Genomic DNA, 13,406 nt, shown 5'->3' with positions numbered 1-13,406 from the left:
TCTCTTATAAAGATGCTCTTATTGGCTACCATCTTAGACATGCTTTTAATGTTATTAATTTGAATTTACTTTATTATAAGACATGTCTAAAAATAAATTAATAATATTTAAATACGAAGTATAGTAAACTTACACCTAATAAATGAATGACAGCATCAAAACCCTTCAAGTACGTGCATTTTCTTGCCCGCCAATATTAGTTGCGGTATTATAACCCCAATAACTATTGGCTTCCAGTCTTAATAAGGTACTCCAGAGTACGCATACGGAAAAAATTGCTTAACTTGATGCTGTATATTCCGATAAAGTCAGTTTCTAGTGAACGCGCTATGAGAGCATTCAAACGAATTAAAACGTACCTATTTAAGGAATTGGATGACCAACCAGAGACTGTCTAACTTGGGAACTCCAGCTATAGAGAAGAAATTTCTGTGGAATCTTAGCAAGACGCCTGACTTCAAGACGAGAGTAAGAGATATATTTGCCGAAATGAAGGACAGGCGGATTAAACTCATTTACAAGAATATTGTTTAAGGTGACTTGTACGAACAACTATTTATTTCCTATTTCTCTTATTAAATCTATATAACAATGAAATATATTGCTATTTTTATTCTAAAAGTATGTTGTTATTGACAACTCCCGCGGCCTATTTCGTCTATATTTAAAAATAAAGCAAGTGCACGTAGGGTTATAGGTTGTTATAGGGTTTGTCTTATTTTCAGTCATTAATATAATACTGAATACAGATGTATGCGTCGAAAACAACATTCCATATAATAATATGATTAAAACAGTTTAAATAAAAGAATCTCTGTCTACCCCCTTACTAAGTTCACGCTTCGCCACTGAGTTCAAGTAGTTTTCTTATTAGCTTTCTAAACTATTGTATTACCCCTTCGACCTCTTTCACTTAGTTTACTTGTATTTTCTCTGGTGTTTGTAGCAGATTATTACATTTAGCTGTAAACGATCAAACAGTTTGCGCAAACTTTGGTACATACTGTACACGTTGCAATGGTTTGTGCAAACCTCAGTTCATTTTTGAAATTTAAATGCTTGCCTTTTCATTAATTTTCTCCATTTCCTTGTCGTCTTCATTGATATCGTCCATTGTGGTTGTTCCCTGCATTTGAGTTTCCTGGTCCCTCAGAAAATCTATATGGGTGAAATACCATAAATTGGGTACTTACACATCTTTACTTAGTGTACCCGATTTTTTCTTTCTTTCTTAATCTGCTTACCCTCCAGGATTGGTTTTTCCCTCGGACTCAGCGAGGGATCCCACCTCTACCGCCTCAAGGGCAGTGTCCTGGAGCTTCAGATACAACTGGGATACAACTGGGGAGGATGACCAGTACCTCGCCCAGGTGGCCTCACTTGCTATGCTGAACAGGGGCCTTGCGGGGGGATGGGAAGATTGGAATGGATAGACAAGGAAGTGGGAAGGAAGCGGCCGTGGCCTTAAGTTAGGTACCATCCCGGCATTTGCCTGGAGGAGAAGTGGGGAAACCACGGAAAACCACTTCCAGGATGGCTGAGGTGGGAATCCAACCCACCTCTACTCAGTTGACCTCCCGAGGCTGAGTGAACCCCGTTCCAGCCCTCGTACCACTTTTCAAATTTCGTGGCAGAGCCGGGAATCGAACCCGGGCCTCCGGGGGTGGCAGCTAATCACACTAACCACTACACCACAGAGGCGGACTACCAGATTTTTTTATTGAGTTTAAGTTCTCTATGGTACGAAGTACGAAGGTTATTAATTTTGGTACGCACTAGAGGGATCAATCTCCATCGTCTCCAACAGTTCTCTTACGCCGCATCCTTCATATTCCTATTTTTATACACCTAACTCTTCACTTTCCACAGTTCAGGCAACACGCGATAAAAGTGAGATGAACTCTCGCCAGAATTCTTTATTAACGTTTTTTGTTGACGCCATACTGAACCGGACTCAAGTAGATTACGAACGCAATGATACAGGAAAGGTCTTCACACGGCCAACTGTCGTCAAACACTGCCATACACAATCAAATCGCTTGTCAAGCAGAGCGTGTTGCGCTAATTATTTCGGTCTCTCCCGATTTGTTTCAAACAGTTCTGCAACTAGTCAATCTGCGCCATACACCATCAAAATGTTTGTGCAAACCCTTTGTTGCGCAAATTGCTCGATCGTGTATGGGGTCCTTAGATCATCATCATCATCATCATCATCATCATCATCTGTTTACCCTCCAGGGTCAGCTTTTCCCTCGGACACAGCGAGTGATCCACCTCTACCGCCTCAAGGGCAGTGTCCTGGAGCTTCAGACTGGGGAGAATGACCAGTACCTCGCCCAGGCGGCCTCGCCTGCTATGCTGAAGGAAGAGGGAAGGAAGCGGCCGGTGGCCTTATGTTAGCTACCATCCCGGCATTCGCCTGGAGGAGAAGTGGGAAACCATGGAAAAACACTTCCAGGATGGCTGAGGTGGGAATCGAACCCACCTCTACTCAGTTGACCTCCCGAGGCTGAGTGGACCCCGTTCCAGCCCTCATACCACTTTTCAAATTTCGTGGCAGAGCCACTACACCACAGAGGCGGACGCGTCCTTAGATACAAATTACAAGTGTATTGTTTCGTTGTTTGGATATTAAACACACAGAAATGTTAGGAACGTGATTGGTGCAACTGGAAAACCCTCGCACTGTGGATCAGTTGCCTCGCTCAGGATTCGAATTAAAATGATTTTGCCGGACTGTTCATTTTGAAAATGAAATGGAACCTGTGTTGCTGACGATCGAGAAAAACTACTGGTCGAGATTCAACAAGAGTACTGTTGATGTAAATACTCGTATTTAATTACGCACTGCTGCTTATCCTGTTATATTTAGACAGCGTTATTACATAACAGCTTTCTGATAATGACAAATGTGCTGATCATTTATCATTATAAGTGTAAATATGAAGAAACATATTTTCCATACACAGTGACAGCCACTTTCCACAATGTTTACTTTTTACTTCATCTTCGCATTTAATCTTCTGTATTTCTTCCTCCTTCGGCCTTCTAAGCTCAACTTGGCGGGTTCGATCCCGGCTTAGACCAGTGGTATTTGAAGTTGCTAAAATTCGTCAGCCTCAAGAGATAGTTTTACTGACACGTAAAAGAACTCCTGCAGGACAAAATATTGGCACTTCAACCTTCCAAACACCGTAAAAACTGCTTAGTGGGACAAAGATTATTATTATTATTATTATTATTATTATTGTACCGGGTGGTACACCTCCACGCCGCTAATTTAAAATGTGCGCCTTTTGAAACTCCTCTGCTGGAGGAACTCTGAACTTTATCTACGCTATTAATTCTCTACCTTCTCAGAAGATGTCACCACGTGGAAAATTTTGAGTTTTAGAACTGTGTCACTTTTGATGTGTTTTTGTTTCGCTTGAAGTAAGAAGTGTGAACCTTCTCTTCTAGAGGACTCTACTGAAGATCAACAATAGTGCAACCTAGTGAGGAGTCAAAGAACTATTTTTTTGGAGAAAATTTAATTTCAAGAGTTTGTTCTTTGTTAAATTTCTTTCTGTCATTGTTTAAGTTGGCAATATTTACCCCTTTCTTCCCCTTGTTATGAATGTAACCAATCCCGAATTTCTTTAATTAATTTCTGACCAATCAGGGGTATCTTCCCCCAACTTGAATCTGTTGCGGGGTCCTATCCAATAAAAACGTTGTGGGCGGGTGTTTTCATTCCCCTAACGCCTAGAACCTTCCACGAGAGGTTATAAACTGCTGATTTTTGGGTCTCCGAGCCACTTCTGTTCCATCTTTCAGTGTGTTAAGTACATAGCGGGGGGGCGGGAAGCGCCTCTTTCTTCGGCAGCGGTCAACAACAAGGTAATGGCCGATTAATAACTTCTTTCTTTGCTAGCTCAGCAGTTTAACTTTCGGGGCGGGTTCTAAGCGTTCAACCATGTAACCTTTTCCTAAAATGTAAAAACAACTGGTATCTATTCTATTTTCAAACGACATATCGGGATAGAGAGTGCTTAACCCTCTCGAGCTCCCACTCACATCGTCTTGAGGTGAACTTATTTTTCTCAACCAATTCTTCCGTAATATAATGTAAATTGCTATTAAGTCACCTCTGTAGTATGGGATTAGCCCTTGTATTAACGGCCTAGTGCCAAGTAGGTCTTAAGCAAAGTGTATTAGGAGTGCAAGTTCGCCTCCTCTCAAATTGTATTTTAGAGGTCATGTATTAATCTTCTTGTTATTTAACAGACCTCAGTAGGTTGGGTATTTTGCCCCTGTGTATATGTCCTTTGAGGACGGCTTAAAGGTGGAGTTCGGAGTGGCCTATGATAGGCTTGTATTTTAGGGGAAAGTTGCCCTTTTTTAAAATTGTGTTTCTGCCTCAAGGAGGCTTTTGGATGTAATTGGAAGCAGATGTTTCTGGCATGTTTGGGGGTTTTCGGCCCCTTTGTCGTATGGTGTTCATTGTAAGGTTGGGCTCATTGCTCAAGAATTATGTTTCTGACTTTTGAAGCCCCAAATGGGGTACCTATGTAAATGTATTTGTAAATCGTGTTTCGGCTACTAAGTACCTGTTCTATTTGTTGTTACCTAATTTTGAAAAAGAAATATAACCTTGTTAGATTTTAAAATTAATTTCACTTCAGTAGCTTGAGACCCGTTCACCACCCCCGCACCTTCTTTCACGCATAACTACCACCAAAACACGGTAACAATTATTATTATTATTATTATTATTATTATTATTATTATTATTATTATTATTATTATTATTATTATTATTATTTCTTCTTTTCTTAATCCGTTTACCCTCCAGGGTTGGTTTTTCCCTGTTCTCAGTGAGGGATCCCACCTCTACCGCTCCCAGACCAGTGTCCTGAAGCGTGAGAGTTTGGGTCTGGGAATACAACTGGGGAGGAGGATCAGTACATCGATCAGGTGGCCTCACCTGCTATGCTGAACAGCGGCTTGTAGGGGGATGAGAAGATTGGAAGGGATAGACAAGGAAGAGGGAAGGAAGAGGCCGTGGCCTTAAGTACCATCCCGGCATTCGCCTGGAGGAGAAGAGGGAAACCACGGAAAACTACTTCGTGGATGGCTGAGGAGGGAATTGAACCCCCTCTACTCAGTTGACCTCCCGAGGCTGAGTGGACCCCGTTCCGGCCCCTCGTACCACACTTCAAATTTCGTGGTAGAGCCGGGAATCGAACCCGGGCCTCTGGGGATGGCAACTAATCACACTAACCACTACTCCACAGAGGCGGATTATGATTATTATTATTATTATTATTATTATTATTATTATTATTATTATTATTATTATTATTATTATTATGTTCGCGGCACTAACTCATTATAAATGGCCTTTATTTAGGTGCATCCCAGCATTTATCTGGTGTGAAAATGGGAAACCTTGTCGGGCGAGTTGGCCGTGCGGTTGGGGTCGCGCAGTTGTGAGCATACATTCGAGAGATAGTGGGTTCGAATCCTACCGTCGGCAGCCCTGAAGATGTTTTTTCATTGTTTCCAATGTCACACCAGACTGATGCTGGAGCTGTACCTTATTTAAATTCACGGCCGCTTCCTTCCCAGTCCTAGCCCTTTCCCATCCCTCTCTCGCCGACATCCTTCGATGCATTCGTGCGAAATTAAACAAGTACCAAAAATAAAAAGGAAAGTAAGGAAAAGCACGTTCAGAGTTGACAGAACATCCAACTCGCTCATCCCTCAAATCCAGGTTAAAATCCCTGATCTGGCCGGAAACCGAACTCTTGTCCTTTGCATAAGAAGCCAGCTCATTATCCATAGACCGTGAGGCCGGCTTATGTAATATTATAAAGCATATCTTTACTCTGTTTGCAGCATTTAGCCGATATGAATCATAAGCTGTCGTCTTCTGACTCAACACTCGAGAAGCTAATCCATATTTGAGTGAATGGTAAGATGTATACATATTAGTAATCTAATCTCGTAACAAACATCCTGTTTAAACTGCATAGTATTTTCCTCTATGTCCACAAATCACGACTGCTCCACGCGGTCGGCCTACTGTGTTTGGGAAATTCGGTCCCGTCAACGTCCGTATAATTCAAGGACTTTCATAAATATATGTAAAGTTCAAGACGACAAACAAGAAGGACAAAACTCCATGCTTTACATTTTGTTTTAAGTTGCACGTGTGGCGAGTTTTATGAGGAAGTACATCTAGGCAGCCATCTAGACCTTTATATTAAAAGAGTTTACCAAATACAACTTTGGCAAATCCGTCCGTCCCTTCTACTGGACCGATTTGCTTCGTTTTTGTTTTATTTTCTCCGTAATTACCTGCGAGTGAACCATGAGACATTGATAGGTCTCTAAGTTCAGCCAACTTTGAGTGTTCTTAAAATCAAATCAGTAAATGATCACTCCAATAATTACATGTAACAAGCTTTAACAGCTTCATTTTAGATAATAACCCCGTATTGACTATAAATCAAATTGCAAATATTTACGATAAACTCAAATATTATACTTAAGTGGTCCGCCTATTCAATACATATATAATTTATCACATTTAGTACATGTTTCGTCCCCTAAGGGACATCATCAACTATAATAAACAACAATAATCTATATATTAAATTTTTTTAATGAAAACTAAAGTCAGTCAGTACGGCCATTCTGAAAGGTATTCATGCACAGATTTGTCATCAGGCACTATAAATCACTTAACTTTCGCCTTCCTCAAATTATTTGATTTTTTTCAATGTTTTGTCTCTTTGAAGCTATCATATCTTTGGCTCTAATTGGGGTACGGAGTTCGTTTTGACCTAAGAACACTCAGTGGATCAAGATCTTTCATTTAAGCTCTTAACTATTCAAATTGGTTTATTCTGAGGAAAGTTATGAGTTCACATTCAATTTGACGTCCCATTTCTTCAACATTTTTTTTTCTCATTGAAGCAATTAAATCTTTCGTTCTAATTGAAGTACGCAGTTTGTTTTGGTCTAAAAACACTCAGTGGATCGAGCGCTTTTTTTTTGAGGTAATAACTACTTAAATTGGTAGATTCTGAGAAAAGTTATGAGTACATTTGTCTCCATGACGAAGACCTTTGAAGGACTTTTTAACAGTTCGGCGTGTAGTGTTGTTCCAAGGAACGTTTAATTCAATTTCTTTGTGTGATGTATTTTCAAGTGTTTTGTTGACATAATATTACATTCTGTTACCACAGCAGATCATGTGCTTTATTTCATTAATTCGAAACTTTGCAAATACAACCGTGAGGATAGTAGCGAACAATACCATAATTTGTACATTGCAGGCGGAGCCAGCGGGAAACTGCTAGTATATTGGAATATCAAACAAGGAAGTAAGTAACACGTTTTAAATTATATTATATTATTTCATCTTCCATCTCACTTTGCTTACACTTAGTTTTTTTTTTCTTTTAATTTCAGACAAAAATAGTATTCAGTTCTACAAATAACTTTACTACTTCGGCGCCGTGTTGACTTTAAATCCTGAAGCGTTCAATCTTATATAAAAATTAAAGAATGTCCATCAAAGGTCGCATAGATCTTCCATCAAAAAATATTTTAAATAAAGAGTTCGTATTCATAACAACGATCATTTTAAGATTCTATGAATACAACTGTTAGTTCCCACGAACTTTATCATCAAGAGTTTAATGAACAATGCAGTTTTATTGATTATATGACTTGCAACTTTAACAAAGTTTGCCAGTACTTTATTTTAAATATCCTATCATACAACAATGTTTTTAATGTGTCTTTCCAATTTAATAATGTGATTTTGATACTGATATTTTATTGTAGTTTATTACAGCTGATCATTTCCCTTAGGGGACGAAACATGTACTAAATGTGATAAATTATGTATTGAATAGGCGGACCACTTAAATGGGTATAATACTAGCAGTTTCCCGCTGGCTCCGCCCGCAGTGTGCAAAGTATGGTGTTGTTCGTTACTATCCTCACGGATGTATTTGCAAAGTTTCGAATTAATGAAATAAAAGAACATGATCTGCTGCGGTAATAGAATGTAATATTATGTCAACAAAACACATGAAAATACATCAAACAAAGAAATTGAATTAAACGTTCCTTGGAACAACACTACGCGCCGAAATGTTAAAGAGTCCTTCAAAGATCTTCGTCATGGAGACAAATGTACTCGTAACTTTTCTCAGAATCTACCAATCTAAGTAGTTATTACCGCAAAAGAAAGCGCTTGATCCACTGAGTGTTCTTAGGCCAAAGCGAACTCCGTACCTAAATTAGAACCAAAGATATGATTGCTTCAAAGAGACAAAAATGGAAAAAAGTGAATAATTTGAGGAAGGCGGAAGTTAAGTGATTTATAGTACCTCATGACAAATCTGTGCACAAATACCTTTCAGTTTAAAAAAATGAAGGAAATCGACCGGATAGAATGGCCGGACTGACTGACTTTAGTTTTCATATTTTTTTAATATATAGATTTACGTTAATCTTAAATATTCGCTATTTGATTTTTCACTCCAATAATTGCAGGCGAAGGATTACCCTAACCCACAATACATTCTGCACTTAGCAGGTTGCTAAGCGACTAACACTTTTATTAATATTCTGATATTTATGTGATTTTCATCCTTTATCGGCATTGCATGCAGCGATGTTTGATTACTGTCAAGCCCGAGAGTATACACTTTCTCTGATCACGGAAGAATACTATTCTCTGCTAGATACTCTTTGATTCTCTAACCTTTCCCAGATTCCAGATGGCAGCGGATTGTGCTCTGCGATTAAAAATACCATTGCCTTCTACGACACAATATCAAGCTTTACATCAAGAAGTGGAGCATAGAAAACGAATATATGGATAGATTTTACCAGTTACCAAACAGACGGCATGATGACGTCAGAATGGATGGATTCTGACTACGAACTGCGGCGTACCATAACGCGTTTCTTGTTAAATGTTCATAAAACCACTGGAAAGGACAGGCATATCAAGACGAGTTATGTGTTCTATATACAGATACTCCCATAAATATTCGGTCACTATGATTTTCGACACGCTTTTATTGGGTAATTATTCTTACACTATAACGATAATGTATAATACAACGAAACATGTAGGAAGACATAATACCACGTTCCAGAAACATTGTGTTGTAAGTCAAACTCTTCTGACAGTCATTAGTACGCCATCTGTCGTACATTAAATGAAAGCAATAATTCCAGTGCCGCCTAAAAAATATTCGGCCACTATACAAAAAAGCAACATAAACTCGCATAATTCACTACCGTGTTACACATTCAGTACTTTGTAGGTCCACCTTGATGTTTTATGACCTCTTCCAGTCGATTCGGCATACTGGAGATAACTTTCTTGATATAATCAGGGTTTAATGCCGCACATTCTTGTAGCAGTCTCTTCTTCAAATCTATGAGGGAACTTGGTAGCCGCAATTGCAGAGCTGCCTTCATTTGACTTCACACATTCTCGATGGGGTTCGGGGCGGGTGATTGTGGTGGAGTTTCCAAAACCTTCGGGCAGTTGTACAGCAGCCACTCCATGACAAGTTACAACTTTTGCTTGGGGTCGTTATCTTGGTAGAACTTGAAAGTACGCGGTATACCAAGTTGTTCCGCAGACTGTCGCAAATTGTCTTTGAGGATAGTCAAATAGCCCTCTTTTGTCAAAAATTGTTTATTGAAACTCAGTGCACCAAACCCGGTCGATGCAACACATTCCCACATCATTGCATTTTCTCCATCATATGTTACGGTTTCTTGTAAATTGCTCGTTTTCAGTTCCTCGTGACGTTTACGCCACACCAATCGCTTTCCATCGGACCCAGAGATGTTGAACGTTTACTCATCAAAAAGTAACACATCCTCTCACTAAGCACTGGGTTTGCTTACGTAGGTTTCTGCTAACTCTAGTCGCTTTTTATTTTTATTTTTTATTTACCGCAACGGGAAACTACCTCACTTTTCATTTCCCTAGTACACCTCTTCAGTGATGCCGAATTTATCTACGACAGCTGTTGGCATTGCTGTGGAGGATCAAACCAGCCTTTGGGCTGAATACCTAACATAACACCGCACTTATGAATGGTTTCCTCCTAGCTCTTCTCGCAAAGAACCCATTCCTTCGCAGTGCTCTTCGCACGGTTTCAGTACCCACTTTCTTTCCACACTTCTCTAAAACAGCTGCTGTCAGTTTCGGAACACTAATTTTCGGATTTCGTTTCACATTGCGAAGCACAAACCGCTCCTTTCGTTCTGTCAGCCTTCTTGGTCTGAGTGTCTGGGGAACTGAATCAATTCTGTCTTCATTTTTCAATCGTCTGATTAATATATCTCCAACTATTATTCTGCATGTTGAACATCTGTGATATCTTTCTATGCGATTTACCTCGAGCATGATGGCATATCACGAGCTGGCGTTCTTTAAACGTGGTATTGTGTTGTCTTTTGCACACCATTTGATACCAGTCCGACCGAGCTCGATAGCTGCAGTCGCTTAAGTGCGGCCAGTATCCAGTATTCGGGAGATAGTAGGTTCGAACCCCACTGTCGGCAGCCCTGAAAATGGTTTTCCGTGGTTTCCCATTTTCACACAAGGCAAATGCTGGGGCTGTACCTTAATTAAGGCCACGGCTGCTTCCTTCCTACTCCTCACCCTTTGCCTTAAGACCTCTCTGTGTCGTTGCGACGTAAAGCAAATTCTTCAGATTTCCAACTTTATCTTCATATTGTGATCTCTCCTACTTTTAAAAACAAACTTAATCATATCGCCTGCTTATTGTCTGGCTTCATGGCTAAATGGTTAACATACTGTTCTACAGTTCAGGAGACCCCGGGTTCGATTCCCAGTCGGGTAGGAAAGTTTAACTTTCATTATTTAATTCCTATGCCTCAGGGGCTGGGTGTTTGTGATGTTTTCAACATTTCATTTCATCATAGATACGACCCCATCCTCACAGACGCGCAGGTATCCTATACCCCATTATTATTAAATAAATATTTATTTATTTATTTATTTATTTATTTATTTATTTATTTATTTATTTATTTATTTATTTATTTATTTATTTATCGCCTGGCTTTTAGTTGCGAGAGTGTCCGAGGACATGTTCCGCTCGTCTGGTGCAGGTCTTTCTATTTGACACCCATGGGCGACTTGCGCGTCTGGATGTGGGATGATGATGATGATGGGAGAGGGTTAAACCCGTTGTCGGCACGTAGCGTACTCTTGTCAAATATCACCAAAGAGTCTGCTGAAAGCTTAACGTCTCCATCCAACGAACGAATCACCTAATTGCGTCGGGGTCCGGAAAAAAAAGCAAGAGTTGACCAACGAGGTCGAATAGGGTAGATGGAAGTGAGGAGCCGGGCTCAAGTAAGTCGAAGCTATGCCAGGTTCAGCTAAAGGTCCCCGATGTCACCAACCAATGCTCGCAAATTGGAGGCACTGAGGCCCCTTTTAGTCGCCTCTTGAAACAGGCAGGAGATACCGTGGGTGTTACTTTACCGCCCACACCCACAGGAGGAGATAGACCATATAAACCTGACGCTTTAACGATCGCGACCTCCAGGCGGGCTCATTCCACGACAGCTCGGAACATACCGCGTAATCGAGCAGCTCGTCTCCTTTCTTCTAAGTCGGCAAAGAACCAAAGGAGGCCGGACAGGAAAAATTAAAGTGAAAAGCCTGACACAAGTACACACGAACCTCGTTTATCCGGATTAAGTGGGACCGGAACTGATCCGGATTATCGAAAATCCGGATAATCCGGGAAAACTAAAAAAATACAGTACATGTTATATAATATATTAACATAAGTTGTACAGTAATATCTTTTTTCAATTGTACAAGAAATAAGAACACTTTTCGTACATTTACGACTCTGTTTAATGCACTGAAATAATCGGTGAGGTTTTCTTTCTGTTTTTCATTTGTATAGTGTTTGCGGGCAGCACGATCAGGAACACGTTTTACCAACAACAGTTCTGTCGGTGTGATTTCAGTCACGGTTTCTAAATAGGCCATCAGTTTGTCCAGCTGTATTCTTGCCTCTCCATGAGTCATTGTTTCTTCTGATGAAGCGCCGGTTTCATTTTCGAATTCACCATCAGTGAATTAATAGTGCGTTGCATTCAGAAGAGCGTGGGTTCGAATCCCACCTCAGCCGTCCTGAGAATGGTTTTCCATGGTTTCCCATTCTCAATTCCAGGGGAAAGCCGGGATGCTACCTTTGATAGACCACGGCCGAATTACTTCCAATTCCTGTCCTTGGCTATCCTTGGTGGAAAAGACATTCAAGAAGAGTCGACGCCGTAAAACAAATGCTGTAAAAGTAAAAATAAATGTTTATTATTTTCGATCCGGATAATCCGGATTAATGAGGCCCGGATAAACGAGGTTCTTGTGTAAGTGGAAGAAATGCCAGATTCAGCTAGGGAAACCGCCACTCTCGATAGGTAGGGGATACCATGGATGCATTCTACCGCCCCCACCCACAAATGATGCGTGGCGAGTGTTTGTCAGCACGTATTCACTCACCGCACACGGGTGTCCGTCAAGCAGAAAACCATGGCTCTGGCGCATATACCTATGACACGCAACGACTGTTTGTAAACGTCAGGTTTTTACATGACCAGTTTGTGTGCTTGTTGTGACTCATTCTACTACTCTAATCTTCGTCCAGGTGTGTTGTTTTAACAGGTCGCTTGCCCTTGTGACTCACAGAACCAATCCAGTGTAATGCAGCGCGTGTTTATTGTGACACATGTCTGTAACGGAGTTGCACTCCATTTACAACAGACATTACAAAATATAGTACAATAATATATACTGCAAAACAGAAAAAAAATCACGAAAAATTAACAACAGATTTTGAAAGATTATAATAAACAAATTTAGAAGAAAAAATGACAAAAACGTACTGGTTTTATACAGATCAGGATTAGATAGTGCTGACATTACTTGCTCCTGATTACATAAGTAGGAAGAACTAAAACTTGATGTGCAGGCACACACATATGCGAACAGGTCAGGTGCATGATTAACAGTGTAAAAATAATATCTCGAAGTTTATAGACAATTGAATTCCATTTGGATTATTGACAAAGAGATAGTGTAATGCATTATATTTTCTTTTTATGAGATGCTATTTGTTAAGGTTGTTTAAGTACGTATATTCACTAAATGAAATTACTAGACATTTTTGAAGTCTGTTAAGGGACACTGAGAGATCTATGTCGTGGTTTCTGTTTCTGAATAAGTCATTAAACGTACTACACATCCTTACTAATGGCGAATTTTTATGAATTAATATGTTGGATAAGGGATTGTAAAAGTACGTCCGGTTACGCAAGTTAAATTTGCT

Source organism: Anabrus simplex, chromosome 10, assembly GCF_040414725.1.
Source record: "Anabrus simplex isolate iqAnaSimp1 chromosome 10, ASM4041472v1, whole genome shotgun sequence".
NCBI lineage: Eukaryota > Metazoa > Arthropoda > Insecta > Orthoptera > Tettigoniidae > Anabrus > Anabrus simplex.
The sequence above is the reverse complement of the archived record's forward strand: the minus strand, read 5'-3'. Positions refer to the sequence as shown.